This window comes from Rhinopithecus bieti, unplaced genomic scaffold (assembly GCF_001698545.2).
Source record: "Rhinopithecus bieti isolate Rb0 unplaced genomic scaffold, ASM169854v2 scaffold_11488, whole genome shotgun sequence".
NCBI lineage: Eukaryota > Metazoa > Chordata > Mammalia > Primates > Cercopithecidae > Rhinopithecus > Rhinopithecus bieti.
In genome coordinates, this window is record NW_016806879.1 from 1,270,290 (window position 1) to 1,276,650 (window position 6,361).

Genomic DNA, 6,361 nt, shown 5'->3' on the forward strand with positions numbered 1-6,361 from the left:
AGCTGGGACTACAGGCGCCCGCCACCTCACCCGGCTAGTTTTTTGTATTTTTTAGTAGAGACGGGGTTTCACCATGTTAGCCAGGATGGTCTCGATCTCCTGACCTCGTGATCCGCCTGTCTCGGCCTCCCAAAGTGCTGGGATTACAGGCTTAAGCCACCGCGCTCGGCCCTTCTTCTTTTCTTGAAACGGAATCTTGCTCTGTCACCCAGTCTGGAGTGAAATGGCACGATCTTGCCTCACTGCAAACTCCACCTCCTGGGTTCAAGCGATTCTCCTGCCTCAGCCTCCCAAGTAGCTGGGACTGCAGGTGTGTGCTACCATGCCTGGCTAATTTTTGTATTTTTAGTGGAGACCGAGCTTCACTATGTTGGCCAGGCTGGTCTCAAACTCCTGACCTCACGTCATCCACCCGCCTTGGCTTCCCAAAGTACTGGGATTACAGGCATGAGCCATCACACCCAGCCCCCAATATTTCTACTTTCTATGACCTCCCTTAGGGAAGAGGAATTCTCATTTCTATGGCTGCTTTGAGGGAGAAAAGGGGGACAGGTCAGAGAGAGAGATACTGCTTCCGAGGCTGCTTCTGAGACCTTTCAGTCTCCTTTAGCTCAAAGTACTCAGCATGCCACAGCACCATACTTTGGGATATCATTATCTGAGCCCCAATACGGGGAAGGAAGTTTCAGTAGGATGCTTGAAAATGAGCTGTCTTTGTTGCAGATGACATGCAACATCCTATGAGAACGTGATTCCGATGCCAGGCCCCCCATCCAGACAGGCTTGGTTTTCTGGACCCTGTGACTCAGGGCCTTGAGAGCCACAGGCTCACAGAGGTCCCAGAAACTTTATTTGACCCCTTTGGCATCCCTGGATGGCTCCTTTGTGTCCTTTTCCCAAACACATGGTTATGTCATCTTATCCCGGCCACGATAACTACATAAGAACAAGAAGCTGCCGTTCACTGAAGACGCTACCGTGTGCCCCTCCGAGATCAGTACCCTAGGAGCGGCCTGGACATGTGCCCTCTCCCCCTGGCTGAGACGGAAACAGAGGGGATGTGGCTCTTGGCTAAGGATTTAATGGAGCCTTTTTGGGGAACAGCCTTCTCCATGTGGAACTGAGGGAGCAGCTGTTAGGGGCCCAGGCACCACTCTGCATGGTCATGCCACTTACTGGATCCGGGGCCAGCAGTGTCGAGAACAGGAGGTGGCTGGGAAATGTTTCCCTCCACTTTATGGCTCAGGCTCTGCTGCTCTGTCTCTGAGTCTTCTGTTTGCCTTCAGGAGCGACTTGTGGTGTTCCCAGGGTATGGGGGTCCTGCCTGTGGAGGGAGATCTGCAGGTGAGCTAGGAGGGGCCACCCACATCCCTGACACTGTAAAGGCCCAACCCACACCCTACCCCCCCCATGCTGGGGCTGGAATGTCTTGGTCATTCCTCCTTACCCTGGTTGCTAGTAAGGTCCCTCCTGGTCCTGCCCCATACCCAGTGGGATGCACTTTCCAACACCCTATGGGGAGGGGACATTCACACGGGCAAGGCAGGAAGAGGTGGCAAGTTTGAGGTTAAGAGAGCGTGGGATGAATGAATGATCGGACCCAGAACTGCCTGGGTTTGATCTTGACTCCACCACCAGCTCTGGGAGCTGCCCAATAACTTGACCTCTCTGAGCCTCAGTTTCCTCATTTGGATAACAAGAAAACTCATAATACCTTCCTCCTAGGGCTGTCATGAGTATTAAATGAATTAACACATATCAAAGTTTAGGATGGTGCCTGGCACATAAAACCTGCTCAAAGAAGAATAGCTGTTAGTATTAGTATCAGTGTTAGTATTATTGTTAAAGTATTATTATTATTATTATTTTTTGACAGAGTCCTACTCTGTCGCCCAGGCTAGAGTGCAGTGGCGCGTTCTCAGCTCACTGCAGCCTGTGCCTCCAGGGTAGCTGGGATTACAAGTGCCCACCACCACACCTGGCTAATTTTTTTGTATTTTCATTAGAGACAGGGTTTCACCATGTTGGCCAGGCTGGTCTGGAACTCCTAAACTCAGGTGATCTGCCTGCCTCGGTCTCCCAAAGTGCAGGGATTACAGGCATGAGCCAATGCGCCTGGATTGTTACAGTATTTCAAGAGATAAACTCAAACTCAGTGAGCCCCTTCAGGGAAGAGAACTAGTTAGGAATTAACTTCTGAAACGCCACCCCAGACATGCTGTCTCTAGCACACACCTTGAAGTATTACTCCGCACCACTGTAAAGTTATGTAATCACTCCAGCCCATCGGGAAGAGGGTCTCATCCTGTTTAGGGAGGTGGAGGAGTGTAGTGGTTTTAAGTGCAGACTCTGGGGCCAGACTGCCTGAGTCTGAATCTGAGCTCTGCACTGCTGGAAGTTTCCTTAACTGTCTGTTTCTTGGTTTTCTCACTTGAGGCATGGAAAGACGCAAGCACCTATCTGCGAGGTTTAAGTGAGATCATGTGTGCCTGGTGAGCCCTGGTGACGGCCTGGCATTGGTGGCACTGTGGACTAGAGGCTGGGTGCAGGAGGGTCGGGGCTGCCACAGGCCACCCCCGCTGGTGTCCCTAAGGGGTTGTGCCCAGGAGCTCCAGTGTGACCAAGAGGGGGAGGGTGGCAAAGTCACACCATAACTCCCTCATAGGCTCCTCTCTCCGAAGAGCCCTCAGTGCAGAGGGGCCCGAGTGGCTGCCTCAGGTGACCAGACAGGTTCAGGCTCTGTCCAGCTCCCTCCAAGCTGGAGGCTGCTGACTGTGCAGGGCACAGGGTGGGGCACACTGGTCCCCACTCGGTCATCTCATTCAAGCCTTCCTATACCTACCTCCAGGAGGCTGGCATTTACTGCCCCATTCTGCAGACAAGGGACTAAGGTCCAGAGACCCAGACATGGGGGTATCAATTCCAGGCCTGACTGACCCTGGAGTGGCCTCATTCCTCACCAGGACATCCTTGGCCTCCCCGCTCTGGGATGAAGCCACTGTCCTCCATCTCGGGTGCAGTCAGTCATACATACTTTCCCTCCCTCCAGGTCTAACTTTCCACCCCAGCTCACTTTTCTGTTCCCACTTGCTGGTTCCCCGCTTTCTCTAGGTATCTGAAAGCTCACCCCTGTAATCCCAGCTCTTTGGGAGGCCGAGGCGGGTAGATCACTTGAGGTCAGGAGTTCGAGACCAGCCTGGCCAACATGGCGAAACCCTGTCTCTACTGAAAATACAAAAATTAGCTGGACATGGTGGTGCACGCTTGTAATCCCAGCTTCTTGGGAGGCTGAGGTGGGAGGATCGCTTGAACCTGGGAGGTGGAGGTTGCAGTGAGCCGAGCTCATGCCACTGTACTCCAGCCTGGGCAACAGAGCGAGATTCCATCTCAAAAAAAAAAAAAAAGGTCAGTGATTTTTCATGCCTATGAACTCTGTCATGGAACCTCAGAGACTCACAGAGGTAAAAAGGAAGCCTTCCCTTCTAGAACTTGTCTGGGAGCTGGGGAGGAGGTCTGGAGCAGACATTCTGTAGCCGGGGAGGTTGGAAAGATCTGCCCTGGAGACAGCCAGGAGGGCTTCCTGGAGATGGTGGACCTTGAGACAGGCTTGGAAGAGGTGGGGCCTTTTGGCCAAAACAATTCAGAAAGGCAACGAGTGCCTGCAGACTTGGGATCAGATCTCAGCCTTGCTGCCACCTAGCTGGGTAACCTTGGTCCTGGTAATTAACCTGTCTTTGCCTCAATGTCCCCATCTGGAACAGAGGCATCAAGTCACTGATGAAGGAGTGTGACTTCATGGAATGAGCACTAAAGTGTGAGTCCAGAGGCCTGGGTCCCCACTGCACTGCTAACAGGTCAAGCAACGTGGATAATGGTCATGGCTGGGCTAATTGGTGCTTGCTTGGTGCTGTATGCTTTACATATATTATCTCATTTAAATGTCACAGTCACCTTACTTGGGAGGTCTCCATTTTTCAGATAAGGAAGCATGTCCAGAGAAGTCTGGTGACTTCCCCAAGGACACACAGTTGGCATATGTCAGAGAGGGTGGCTGTCAGATTCTCGAGCTCGTGCCCCTAACATTCTGGACACTTTGACTGACGCTCCCTCTCAGGCTTCCCCATCATTAAAAAGGGCAGGGAGTGGGCGGGTGACATTCTGCTCCATCACAACTCGCAGCCCAGCTGCCTACTGTAGCAGGAAGGGTCCCTGCTGGAGCCAAGTGCCCTCACCCAGGCCTTTTAGCAACTTCCCTGACGCCCCCACCCTCAGGATGGTGAGAAGTCGTGCCTGGGAGCTCTTTTCCTGCTTTTGAGAGGGCGGGGCCTTGGGGAGGGAGGAGCTGGGTCCCTAGTGCCCAGGTCTGCCGGCTAAATTTAGGTGCTGGGGCATAGAAGGAACAAGGGTAATTAAGGGGTGTGGTGTCACTTTCCAGCCGCCTCTCACATCCCCTGAGAAGTCACACGCCATTTGGGAAGGAGCAAGGAGGCGTGGGTGATAGAGGGGAAGAGAGGGGAGGAATGATGGACAGTTGGAGCCGGAGGTGGGAGAAACCCACAGCTCCTCCACAAACCTGATGGCTGCCTGAATCACAGGGAGGCAATTTTCAGCCAAACACCCCAAAGGATTCCTTCAATTAACACCATTCATAAATGGAAAATCCTGCCCTGAAGGTAGTGACCCCTGCCATTGGAAATGCTCTGCCCAAAAGGAAATCAAGCAAGCATTGATCAGGGGCAAGATGCAACAGGATTTACACGTATGTTCTCAGCAAGCCCTTGCAACAACGCTATAAGGAAGGTGTTATCACTCCCATTTTACGGAAGAGGAAACTGAAGAGTTAGCCTCCCAGGTTGCACAGCTGAGGCTTGGGGGAGCCAGGATCTGAACCAGGCAGGCTGGCTCCAGAAGTCCGTGTGCTTAGCTGCAGGGTACAGCTAACTCTGGCCCACTGCAACACGATAAGCTATCACTCTGCAATCAGAGGGTTATGAAGAAGGTTTAAAGAAGGCTTTGCTGAAGAGATAAGTCATTGTAGGTGGCAGACACTGCTTCTGTAAAGACTAGAAGGTAAGTCTGCCAACCCCAAAGTGCACAGGCTGATGTCAAAGCAAGCATGAACCTTCTGCGTTGGAGCCTTCACAATTGTTGCTTTATCCCTGTAAGTATCAAAATCAGACCTGAAGCCTGAGCACCATGGCTTATGCCTGTAATCCCAGCACTTTGGGAGGCTGAGGAGGGCAGATCACTTGAAGTCAGGAGTTTGAGACCAGCCAACATGGTAAAACCCCACGTCTACTAAAAATACAAAAATTAAGGCCAGGCACAATGGCTCACGCCTGTAATCCCAACACTTTGGGAGACCTAGGTGGGTGAATCACCGAGGTCAAGAGTTCGAGACCAGCCTGGCCAATATGGTGAAACCCCATCTGTACTAAAAATACAAAAATTAGCTGGGCATGGTGGTGTGTACCTGTATTTCCAGCTGAGGAAGGAGAATCGTTTGAATTCAGGAGGCGGAGGTTGCAGTGAGTCAAGATGGCACCACTGTACTCTAGCCTGGGTGACAGAACAAGACTCCATCTCCCAAAACAAACAAACAAAAAACAAAAATTATCAGGTCATGATGGCAGGCATCTGTGCTACTAGCTACTCAGGAGGCTGAGGTAGGAGAATCGCTTGAACCCTTGAGGTGGAGGTTGCAGTGAGCCGAGACTGTGCCACTGTACTCCAGCCTGGCTGACAGATACCCTGTCTCAAAAACAAAAAACAAAACAAAACAAAAAAAACCCAGACCTGAATCATCCCATTAAAAATGGGCAAAGGATTTAAATCTGCATTTCTCCAAAGCAGATATACAAATGGCCCCTAAGCACACGAGAGATGCTCAGCGTCATTAGTCATGGTGGAAATGCAAATCAACACCACAATGAGATACCCCTTCCCACCACTAGAATGGGCTACAGTAAAAAAGAAAGACAACAAGTGCTGGAAGGGATGTGAAGAAATTGGAACCCTTGTGCCTTGTGCTGGGAATGCACAGCAGTGCAGTAGAAAACAATTTGGCAGTTCCTCAAAAAGTTAAACATGAATTACCATATGATCCAGCAATTCCACTCTTAGGTGTACACCTAAGATACCTGAAAACATAAACCCACAAAAAAAAAAAATAGTGCTCCTATGAATCTGAATGTTCATAGGCTGGATCTCGGCTCACTGCAACCTCTGCCCCCTGGGTTCAAGTGATTCTCCTGCTTCAGCCTCGTGAGTAGCTGGGATAACCACGTCTGGCTAATGTTTGTATTTTTAGTAGACTCGGGTTTCCCCATGTTGATCAGGCTGGTCTCAAACTCCTGACCTC